General features: G+C 38.1%; 1 protein-coding gene across 1 annotated transcript in view; it reads left to right on the forward strand.

Annotated features, from left to right (window-relative positions):
• The window catches only part of GABRG3 (gamma-aminobutyric acid type A receptor subunit gamma3), a 288,817-nt gene that overhangs the window by 120,280 nt on the left and 155,675 nt on the right, over window positions 1-12,862 (forward strand). The gene's annotated exons all lie outside the window — the stretch shown is intronic.

Raw genomic sequence — 12,862 nt, forward strand, 5'->3', positions numbered from 1 at the left:
CTCCAAAGAACACATTTGATAGCACAGGCAAGGAATACTGCACTGTGGGAGGCAGGATATTCATGTTGTTTCATAGTCGGCTTTAATAAAAAAAAAGACCTCTGAATTCAAAGCAGAAACATTATAAACAGAAACATTATACATGTAGTTAATTTTTTTTTTTAATCTTCTAGTATCCCCCATGAATACCACAACATGGATATGTTTTTGACTCCTTTGAAATTCACTGGTTAATTTGAAAAAACTGTAGCTTATAAATAAAATTAATTCTTGTTTCAAAGGAATAACAATCAAAACAGCAAAGCTAATTAAATGAATTTTGAGGGAACAGTATTTTGTGGAGTTGTATGTTTTTGTTGTAGTCACAAATGGTAAATTTATTCAGAATTTGATATCAAAGGAAACTAGAAAACAAGTTGTGAGCTATGTAGAAATGTTGCTGCTGTTTCCTTTAAAGAAAAAACACATTTAATTTCTTTCTTCAGAAGCCAGCTACAGTTATAGTTGTGTCTAGCATGTATCCAGTAACCTCATATCTTAGAATTATTATATGTACTGGAAAGGGCCTCTGGAGGTTATCAGGTTCAACCCACCATTAAAAGCAAGGGCACCTTGCATCAGCTTCAAACTGTTGTCCACTAGAATTTTTAATAGTTCCAGTAACCTCTCTTTTCAGGTTTTTCCAGTGCTTGACAGTCATGTTTTTTCCACCACCTAACTAGCAACTTCCTTGTTATAACTTGTACCTTTCTTCTTGTCCTCCCACTGTAGTCCCCTGAGAAGGATCTGTCTTCATTTTCTCTAGACCCTGCCAATCGCTGAAGACATTAAAACAGTTTACTTTGCCTAAAGAAAATCTTTCTGTCAATAAAACAGAAATGAAAATATTTCTGCTAGATTTCTATGAGACCATTTTCTTTTTGGATGCCTCTGCACAAAAAGAAGCATTCCTCATTTTAGATGTTTTGGGTAATCCCAATCAGTGGAGGGAGACCTCATTGCAATTGACAATTTCCTCATGCGAGGAAGTGCAGGAGCAGACACTGATCTCTTCCCTGTGGTGACCAGTGACAAGGCCTGAGGCAATGGCCTGAAGCTGTGTTGGTAAGCTTAGGTTGGATATTAGGAAAAGGTTCTTTGCCCAGAGGGTGCCCAGGCACTGGAACAGCTCCCCAGAGAAGTGGTCACAGCACCAAGCCTGTCTTCATTCATGGAGTGTTTGGACAACACTCTCAGGCACATGGTGGGATTCTTGGGGTGTCCTGGGTAGGGTTAGGCGTTGGACTTGATTATCCTGATGGGTCCCTTCCAACTCAGCATATTCTATGATTCTGAGTGAGAAAGGAAGAAAATAAACACAAATCCTGAAACAAAAGTAAGCTGAACTTGTGGACTGTGTTAAAGAGTACAAAATTGGAAATAAAAATCCATATTTGAAATAAGAGGCTAAATGCAAATATTTTCATCCTGAACAGTAAGTTTCAGTTTCATAATATTTCTAAAAAGACTTGGAAAGGATAGAATTATAATAATATGAAAATCTTCCTTTTATTTTTTCTCTTGTTGCTGTATATATTTTACCAGAAGATTGAGTACAGTTATGTGATTCATCATCTCCTATTCTTTTGATGCTGAGGTCTTTCACAAGTGCAGATGCTTGATACCTTTTATAAGGCAAAATCAGAGAGACAGTATATGTTTTGAGTTTCTGACCATAGAAGGACCAGCATTAGATTCCTGTTGTTCAACAAAACAGCACTTTTAGCTTTGAACCCAGTATGTGTGTTTTCTCTGTTCAGTCTTTTGCTGAATACCACACTGTTTTCACTTCCAGGTATTCCAGTAATTGTACTTTCCAAGTGACGCAGCCTAGCTTGATGTGATTGCCTTTTATGATCCCTGATTTTGATGGAAATTTATTTCCACATCTTGCTGTTGCCCCGTGGTCAAATACAGTTTCAGCTGAGGGAGCTGTGCAATCCTTTGCCCATCATTTGCTACTGTCCTCTTTCATTGAGTTCAACCTGTTGATGTCCTGATTGCCAAAGGCATATCATTTGATTTTAAAAAGCCTCCTCCTTGGTAAACGCCTAGGGGTATTTTCAGCTCTATTTAGATTTGTGCATTACAGTTTTAAATTGCTACTTTGGGCTCTATTAAAACAAATTTCAGAAAGAAAATGTCAGTGTGCACAAACAGGTAACTGAAAATAGCACAGCTTAGGAACAAACACAGTTTTCCTGCAGATTTCCTTAGCCTTTGTTTAAAAGCACAGCATTAGTATTATGCTGGTGGGGATTTTTTTATTTGGTACAAGTGCTAATCAGGATAAAACATCATTGGTTTGGATAACATATTCATTTGTTAACATATTCATTTGTGCAAGAACAAATGGTCTGTAAGAGCTGTGGTGCACACAAGTAGGAAATCCCAGGTTGTAGTCCTTTAACAACCCGAGTCCAGTTCCCATTTAATTTATACATGTTTGTTATCATTTTACAGCATGAAATACTTCATTCATGACATGCACATTTAGCTTTTAGTAGTCTGTTGTTGTCTAGAGTGGTAAAAGACTCCATATTCAGCATTCTATAATCATAAAATATTTTTGTTCTAGAGTCACAGCAATAAATCTTTCAACTCTGGCCAGCTGTATAGACTGCATAGGTAGTACCTTGATGCCTCATGCCTTCTAAAATTATTTATACCACGGGAAATAATTATGTGTACTTTTACTAACTTATTCTTACTTTTCTTTTTTTCCCACTTGTGTAAATTGTATACCAAGTTATTTATTTAGCCTCAGTGGGAGCAGTAGAAGGTCATAGAGGGAGCTTGTAACATTGCCTGTGAAACTGTAGATGACATTTTCTTTAGAAATTTATTTTCCAGTGAAACATTGCTACTTTCAGAATCAAATATTATTTACAAAAATATTCGAAAATATTTTTTAAAAAAATCCATTAGGACCAAATTGGTGTGTTTCATCACTAATTTTCTCCTGGAGCTAAGAAGGCTCTGTAATTTTCAGGACAGTGGATTTTTTTATTCTGCATGTGTTATTGACACGATATTGGCAGTGAATAAAGAACAGATTTCAATCAAATTTCATTAGGCCATTTAATTTCTTTTATGGATGGATTCAGGTCTACCATAAAGCACTGCAGCTGCTTTTGTCACTCTTCTATGTATCAACCAGTGCAATACAGTTTTCTGTATTGTATGAAATAATATTACTGCATGATTTCACAACCTAATCTCTTCTCCTCGTCAGGTCAACTCTGACTTTTTCACTCAGTTCATACTTATGTGGTAGCAGCAGCTTTGGCAGCAAGTGGTCTGCAGTATTTCCTTGTGCTGTATTAGTGCTCTATGACGTGAAAATTCTACATAAAGGAAAGGAAACCTGTAAAATAATTGAAAAGAAAACAAAACAACACCAAAAACCCCAAAACACATAATTAAGTTGTAAGTGTTGTAGATGCTGTCAGGAATACTTAAAGAAGATTGAGGGACTTTTATTGACCTAAGCATTTTAGAAATCGAAGTCAAACTGGGTATGTCAACCTGCGGCATTAAACAGATCAGCTCTGAATTCTCTTGATAACATTACCCAGGACAGTCTGTTGGAAGGAGACAAGAACATTTCCTGCTTTTCATCACCTCCTTCTTATTGCCTAAGACATTTTGATGTTTGTATAGTGTTAGAGTAGCTCTACATTTGTTGAACTCCTTGCTCTGGAAGGACAAACTTGGTTTAAAAAATGGGAGGCTGGTCTTTGGAAGTCTGAGTTATTGAATCCAGTAACTGTTCACTTCCAATCAGTCTTCATTCATTCAGAGACATTTCCCAAAGAAGGCAAATATGTCTTTTCAGTGAGTGTCTCCTTGACAAATGCTTTTGGAGTAAAATCCTTGTAGCACAGAGCTGCCCACATATCCACATGGGATCTGTATGCTCTGTTATGCATTGGCTGGGAGGGGATCTGCTCACAGAACAACAGCTGCATTCAAGATGTGTTTGACACAGGGATTTGCCCCTGAGTTGTTCCCTTGCCAAAGCTAATGCCTAGGTTAGAACTTTGACTCCCTCAGCAAGGCTGGGGTTATGTGGTCTGTGGCTCTGGGGTGCAGAGTGCAGAGCACCTGTGGGTTACATACAGTCTGCTCGCCTTTGCTGCAGAGTGAGTCAATAGCACTTGCTGGAGCAGGCAGAGTTGAAGAAGTGATGGTGTGTTGTAGCCATGATATTTTATGAAAAATCCTTTGCTAGGATTTTTCTCCTATTCTAGCTGAGAAGCCTCAGAAAAGAAATGTAAACAATTAACAATCTGATGGCTGTGGAATGTGGTCTGGACATTGTTTACCAACAGGTGCATCTGTGATTGGTGCAGGTTGGTTGTTTTTAATTAATGGCCAATCACAGTCAGCTGGCTGGGACTCTCTGAGAGTCATGAACTTTTGTTACCATTCCATTCCTGTTCTTTCTAGCCTTCTGATGAATCCTTTTCTCTCTATTCTTTTAGTATAGGTTTAGTATATCATTTTAATATAATATATATCATAATAGAATAAATTAGCCTTCTGAAACATGGAGTCAAGATTTTCATCTCCTCACACGGGGCATCAACCATAGTGTGTTGCCTTTGTGGTGTGACAGTCACCTTCCCAGGGGACTGGCTGTGCAGGTGGCACACCAGAGCCTGTAGTGCAGTCACCTGGCAGCCCTGCCTGCTCTCACACAATCTCCTGACCATTCACTGAGTTATGTCTGAGAGCTGCAGCATCAGGAGCCACCAACAGGGTGCTCAGATCTGTGTGTAAATGGTTCATAAATGCCTTCTTCACGAAACACACCAACTTTCCTACAAGGAGAAATGATGTCTGTGTTTGCATTATAGGTAGTATGGAATACCCAAACTGTGGGATTGTTCCAAAGTCCTTGTATACTGAAACAAATTTTTTTTTTAGAAGCCAGAAACATATTTATGATGTATACATATAGATTCTAGCACAACTGGGGCACAGAAGAGTGGGGGGGCAAGTGGCTTGGAACATCTGGGTTTTACTATACTATGCATAGTAATATCATATTTTAAGATGTGATTTCTTCAGTTTTATTCTTCTCCTAAGCTATTACTCATCCTGATTGCATTTGTATATTATGTATGAGGACAAACTTGAGCTTTGTGGAAGGAAGATTATCTTGGGAATTCCCGTGTCCAAAAGTGCATGTTATTTAACAAGGTGTTTAGACAACAGCAGCTTCAATCTAAAAGGATTTTTTGTTGGTTTTATTTGTGGTGTCTGTTACTTGGATCACACACAAGCACAGTCACACACGAACACAGTCACACACAAGCATACCAGGACAATAACCTGCAGGGGAGAAAGGGAAAATCCCTTTTTCTGAAGACTGAAATAAAGGTAATGGAAGCTGAAGGTATTATTGTCAAATACAAAAGTAGTTAAAGAGGACCAGGAGGCAAATATTTAAATGTAACTACATCCATTTCTACCAGCTAATAAAGAGCATTTTTTTTCCTTTCCCTAGTGGGAAAATAGAGGACAACTTCCTTTAGCACTAGTTTCTATAGTGACAGTATCCTCAAAATCATCTTTATGCACTCAAAAATAGCTTGATATTACAGTGCAGAAATGGAGCTTAATCAGAGTTTTCTGTCCTCTAGAAAACAGTTAATGATCTGAAAAAACAGGAATTTAAATTGCATGGAACATTAAATTCTTCTAATTTAGTAACTGAACTCTTGTTTGCTCTCGCTGATGAGGAGAGCGATGGCAAATGCCATCCTTCCCAGCCTCATATCCCATCTGAGGTCCATGATGTTTACTGTGCTTTTGTGTTTGAGCCCACAGGTGCTGCATCTACCCATTCCTTAATTTTTTCTTGCTCTAGATGCAACAGAACTCTCCGTTTTTTCTGGTCTGTGGCAGCTCTTCTCAGCTCAGACACTTGTGAGCTGGTCGTGGCTCTGGCTGTGGCGCAGCTCCCTTCTGAGCTCACAAATCTGCCTTCATAGTCAGATACAAACCCACAGCCCTCTGTCCTCTTCCACCCTCCCGACATCCTTTTCTTCAAATGGCATCTCCTGCTGGACATCACCCCTTTCTTTCTCCTCTCTGCAGTAATTTTCTCTTTCTCAGCTGTTCCCACAGCCAAACCACCAGTTAAACATGTCCCTTTTCTTACTCTCTTGCCCTGAAACTCCTTTTGTTTCTGTCAGCCCCTGCTCTGTATACTTTTCTTTGGGAATTTTGCAAACGTCTACCACTCCTATGTCCAGATAAGGACCAAAGTGCTTTTGTTTTTTTTGTTTTTTTTTTTTTTTTTAGTGTGACTGGAGAGTTCATCCAAACCCTAAATATTTCAGTTAACTTCTCTCTTCCATTATGTATGGCCTCATCTTTCAGACAGATCGGGCAGTAAATTACAAAGGACTCAGGTAGTTCATGGCTGATTCATTACACACTGAGGCATTAAATATTGAGTAATTTTGCATAATTAACAGAATTCCTAAATCCATGTAAGCAGGTTCCTCAGCCAGTCACAGTAATTATCCATCAGCTACTGATGAACAGTAGCACTAAAACAAAGATCACCATCTTGCCAGGATTGCATTTACCAGGTGAACCTGTCTGTCATGATGCAGCCATTCAATAATGTGCATATTTAGCTAGTGAGCTGATTCTGCACTCGGAGCTGCAACAAATTGCTAGAGAAAGGCAGCTGCTTTTGCATGAGTTTAATTAAAGTGCATGATGCATTGCATTTTATGTGTATCTATTATGTGTAGCTATTCTAACGTCCGCCTTCACATCAGGACTCATTACTCTTCAGGGTTTCTGTTACTTGTTTTGCAAACATGCAAATAAAGAAATAATTATGACTAATAATGCTCACCCATGAGAGATGTGGGAGAGAAATGATCATCAAGTTGTTGTGTTCCTGGAAAATCAGAGAGAAATGTTTGAGTTGTGCAAGCATCTAAGGTAAAATATGCCTCTGCTCAAAATTTCTGACATGCCACCAGCTGCTCAGAGCTAAGAGATCTTTAAGGTATTCCTGACAGGTCTGTCATCCAGGTTGTCCTCTGTGGCTGGAGCCTTCAAGTGCTTGTGCAGCCCTGCTGAGGGGCCAGGAGTGTTGCTTCCTCCCGTGTTCAGAGCTGCTCCTGGAGGCCATGGACCCCCTCTCAAGGATCATGGACCGTCTCTCAAGGAGCAGCTACTGGCAGCTGTGCCTGGGCCTTACTAAAGATGTTCCTCCCTCCTCTCTGACAGCGCTGCAGATGGTCTCGCAGGACTGTATTGAGGAATATAATTCCTGAGTGAATGCTTTTTAAAAAAATCAATCACTCTGATAAATGCCTTGCTTGTGCTGTTTTGAAAGTGTTGTTCTACTTCCAGTGAAGCTGCTGCAGGAGGCTTCCCTACAGAATGAGGCTTCCCTGTGTTCTGCCAAGTGCCAGTCCCCAGGTTGCCCGCCCTTCCTGCTGTCAGTCAGCGCCAGCCTGGTGCTGTTCACAAGGAATGCATGAACTGCTCTGTCATTTGACTCATGGCATTTGCTGAGGGAGCCACTTCGATGTATGGAAAGCAACCTAGGAAATTCTGATACTGACAAAAATACACATAAAATCAATCCTCTTGATCCTACAAATTAGTGTGATGTGTAACCACTTGCATTCAAACATAAATATTGGATAAATACTTACTAATTCACAAAGTAATTTTTAGTCTGAAGTCATGTAAGACCGTTTCAGGTGGTCTACTCGATAATTTCTATCGAGCTTTGTCAACGTAAGCTTTTTAGAAGTGTTCAACTTTCAAGTCTGCTCAGGTGCTTAGTATCATATCTTAGTATCATATCGGTGTATCTTCAAATAAGAGATAAGTCAGTAGGGTAAAAGTAAACCAGACTGTTTTCTTGCTTGAATATTGTAATCCATGTTATAATGTTATTCGCTTTTCTCTGTTAGAGTTCTGAATTATCAATGGCCCAAAGGCTTTTTTTATTCATTAAAAATAATTTGTTTTACATTTCTATTCTACTAAGGCCAGTGAATTTTAAATTCTTATAATTTTACCTAAATGAAAATATATATTATGCAATAGGGAAAAAGATGCATATATGATTAGTGTATGATCATCTTGCTGTTAAAATAAATCTAAACAAATGGGATTTTTATTGTTCCAGTGCAGACTATCTGAACGGTAAATTATTCTAAATTGGTCATAAGCCACAACCCATTCAAGTTTGTTCAGAGAGTATAAGCAAAAGTGTAGCTTTTATTATTTTTAGATATAGTTAGTTTTTTCATTCTTGATGGCTTTTCTGGTTATAGGCAATAAATGTAGTTGAATATTACTGCTTTGTGTAACTGATATGTCTCCATGATATTCTTTAAAGCACCAATGATATGACTTTATTTGAATTTTTAATAACTGAGAGCCTTGCAGAAGCCAATATAAGTAAATGATGGTTAAAATTAGATAGACACATAAAGTGAACTCACTGTCAATTTGTCTTTGAACTCCAGATGCTCACTGTGAGAGGCTCCATAGGATGAATAAACAGTGTGTGCTACTATAATCAAGGAGAAAGAGCAGTGCACATGTATAGATACAGAGAGAGTCATTGCTATCATGACAAGATGTGAGTACAGACCTTCCTGAATTGTCCTTGGAGCACCTTCTTTGTAGAAGGTGAGCAAGGAAGCTGCAGAGGCATCCACTTCAGCCAGCTGGGCTGAATCTGGCACTGCTGCTGGGCTTTCCCACTAGCTGCTCTGTTCTGGCCTAGCATAATCCTGCATCGTGTCTTGAGACAGGAAACGTGTGGTGGCCTAGAGTGGATGAGATCTACACTCCTCCTTTTTGCAGGCACATTACCTTGCAGAAGCAACCACTGCCTCTTTCTTAAACAATATGGGATCCCCTTTATTTAGTTGCCACAATAGCATAAAATAGTGTTCTGCCTTATTAAAAAATTGTTTTAACATGCTCTGCAGTTAAAAAAGTCTCAGACCTAGCATAAGGAGGACTCAGTGTAAGGAGATAAGAGAGAGAGGGTGACTAAAGGGGACCATGCCCAGATCTTTTCAGTAGTTTATTTACTTAACTTATTGTTTAATCTAGCAGAAATTTTAAAGAACTGCTCATTATTAATTGGTTACTAATGCTTACCTTCTGTAGCATGTTATGATGCTTTTATAGCCTAAAGACCAGTGTTATGTGTTCAGTTATCTTCCTATGTAAATTAAACTATTTTTCTCAGGAGGAAATGAAAACATAGCACATAGCGCTATTATAATGTTCAGCTGTGGGGTACAGCCTCGTGCATACTTAGAAGCTGGTTAATTTAGTGCCTCAAAATGCCCCTCTGCTCTTAGAGCGGTTAGAATGAAGGAAAATACTTTCCCCAGTCTGGACCAGTTTACAAAATGTAATTATTCAAATTTTGCTGTAGAATTACAAAGCTGGTTATTCGACACTTACATACAAAGCTTTTGAATTATTGCTTTCTCTGCCAGGCTGTGGCTGGATGGCAGGGAGGTGCTGTCTGCTGAAAAGTCCTGGTGCCACCTGTACAACCTGTGTGCAGTTTGACACAGTGGTTGCAGTAGGTTGGATGGATAAATGGGTGATATTTCTGTTTTATTGAAGAAGTCAATCTCACCCAGTTTCTACTTTTACTGGAAGCGAACTTGCAAGTTTTCATTTCACAAACAAATAAGTTAATATGTTGATAAGTTCCTTCCTAAGGTCAGGGCTAAAATTTTCTTATAGAAATATTCTGCTGGAAAATGCTGATTCAACTAAATCAAGGTCTTATGATGGAATATAACTTTTTCTAAAAATGGAGTTTAGGCAAAATATCTCCAAGGTTTTCAATGTACCTGACAAATTTTTAATGTATAAAAATAATATTTTTATGTATAGACTATATCTTGAAAGTCAAAAAGTATTTTGGAATATTTTTCTTTGTGAACAATTCTGCTATTTTGATTTATTTTTCTTACTGATTCATGACAAATACAGTATTTAATACCTTAGAGCTTTGCATTAATGTATAATATAATTTTTGGTCAGGTCTGGCTAACTGTACAATGATATTTGACAGCAGAGGCACTGACATACTCACTTGTGAAATACAGTTCTGAATTAGATCACTGAGGCTACTCCTGATCTGATTTCCTAATTCAATGTGCTTCCTTCACAGAGATAAACAGTTCCAAGATGTAAGTCTTAATGAAACTGTTCCATGGAGATGAGTCCTGTTCTGATAACAAGCTCCGTGAAGTGATGGCTTGTACTTAAAAATATACTATATTTCTATCATAACTCAGAATCAGATAAATCCTTAAGCTAATCAGACATCAAAAATGAGAAAGAGATGTAGCATAGGAATTTAAGGGGGAGCAGGATACTGCTCTGAGATGTCAGTGTTCAAAGTGTGGCACAAAGCCTGAGTAACTCAGACCTGTATTGATGCCTATTGCTGCAGCTTTTTCAGATACAGTGAAAACTTGATATTACACTCCAGTGACATATTTAATGGAAGATGTTTTTTCCTTAGTAACCACTGTGTGCCTGGCAAATGATAGTATTATGCATTAATGTATGACTGACCTCGCTGGCTGATGTTTTATGTTTAGAAGGACTCAGACTGGGGTATTGTGATTTGCAGGTTTACAGACACATTTTCCAAAAGGACAACTCTGTTCTTCTGTAACTGAGGGTTCCTGCAACACAAATACAATCTCCTTCAAGCCCTTTTCTCCCTGCTGCTGTACTGGAGCTGAGGAAGCTTGCACGGGCTTTCTCCTGCAGGAAACATTCCTACTGTGAACTCAGCTGTTCCCAGTCATGAGTGGGAGTCGTGGACTTTTACCACATCTAGCAGGACTTAATCAGGCCTCAGGGCTGTCAAAGTGCTTCATTGATTCCCCCCCTTTTCCCACGGTGCTGCTATTCCTCAGTGAGCAAGGGAGCTGCTGGTTTGTGATTTGCTTTTATTTTCTGTGGTGGGGCTCTCCCTAGCAATGTTCAGTGTTTTACTATCTGGGTCGTTTAATGCAATACACTTGCCATCTTTTAGAATTTGTAGAGTTCTGTGCTATTTGTTAGTCTAGCTGAGAACTATAACCCAAACAGTAAAATTTCTGGATACTTTCTAGACTTCTCTTCATATCTGTGTTCCAAATGGAGTAAAGATTCCAAAGAAACACCATGAAATACCTGCTTCCTATAGAAAGTTAAATTATTCCATATGTTACTTCAGTGTTAAATAAACCAAAAGATATAAAGTTAGGTGCCCAAATTTTGGCAAATGCCATCACATTTATGCAGCCAGCTGCATATTCTAGTCTTCAAAAGTATGTTTAAATTTTCTGCAAATTATCAGCAATTGCTTTTCACGGGTATGTTGGTGCCTCAAAACTCTGAAAAGCAGGACTCTTAAATGGTGTTGAACTATTGCTATAGAACCTACAGGCAGGCAGCAAAGCCTGGAAACACTGATCACAAATTTACAATTAAACATTTTCCAGGAAGCTCATGGGGAAAATGATGCTTGCATCAAACAGCAGTGTCTTATTTTAGAAATATATTAAGAGAATATAAACAGGGACTTGGTTAAGCACTTCTGTAGCTAAATGGCAGCATTCAAATTGCAACTGCAGTAATCATAACTCTATTATAGTTTTAATGTCATAGTATGTCGTTCAACATCTCTTCCTGCAACTTTCATGCTATTTCCAGCCAAAACAAAATATCAATTAGCTCTATGGTATGAGTAGTTTCAGTAATTTTTCTATTCCTATCATATCAGCAAAATCTGTCCATCTTCCTGAATAGAGCTATATATAAATATTCAGTGAGAATTTGAGCACTCTGGGCAGGAGATGTGGATTAAGAGTTCTTACTCAAGCAGTCCTTCCTTGCTAAGTAAAATCTAGAGGGTTGGGGTTTTTTGGTTTTGTTTGGTTTTTTTTTTTTGTTTTTTTTTGTTTGTTTGTTTGTTTGTTTGTTTGTTTGTTTGTTTGTTTGTTTGTTTGTTTGTTTGTTTGTTTGTTTGTTTGTTTGTTTGTTTGTTTGTTTGTTTGTTTGTTTGTTTGTTTGTTTGTTTGTTTGTTTGTTTTTTTTTTTTGTTTTGTTTTGTTTTTGTGTCAGGATTGTTGGCTTTCAAGGTTTTTTAACTGAAAAATAGTCTTCTGGTAGGATTTTGGAGAAAAGGCAACCTAAGAGTGTAACTGGGCAGCTGGTGCAGTTTAACTGATGCTGCTCTGACACTATTAATCTGTGTCATATTTGAATGAGATTAATTTATGTCTTCCTGGTACAATGGGGGAAACAAGAACAAAGAGACCTTTGTTCTTGAACATATGAGACGAGCTTGTGATGCTATAAGCAAAGATGTTATTTTATGTGAAAGAAAGGTCAGATATTGGGGTTTTGGTCACAAAAATATTTTTACAGTAGTGTTTCTGGATGGTATTTTTGTTAATTATTATACAAAAAATAGTAATGATATGATGCTGTCATCTTGTAATTATCTCTTGTTCTCAACTTTCATCTGCCATGCACAGTTGGCAGCAGATGCTCAGGCACTCACTCTGCAGTGAGATGCTCTTCAGCCACAGACCGTACAAGTATAGCAGTGCTGTTGAAAAAGTAATCATGTGCAGAGCAGTATTTCAAAGCTTCTAATTGAAAAGGAGAAGCAATTTCCACTGGGTAACTCATATCCATTGTGCCAAATATGGTTTGAAGTGAGTTATAATGTTTTCCTAAATCTTTCTAGAGAGGTCCATTTAAAAATCTCTACCCTTCTTTTAAA

This window comes from Pyrgilauda ruficollis, unplaced genomic scaffold (assembly GCF_017590135.1).
Source record: "Pyrgilauda ruficollis isolate IOZ18807 unplaced genomic scaffold, ASM1759013v1 scaffold22, whole genome shotgun sequence".
NCBI lineage: Eukaryota > Metazoa > Chordata > Aves > Passeriformes > Passeridae > Pyrgilauda > Pyrgilauda ruficollis.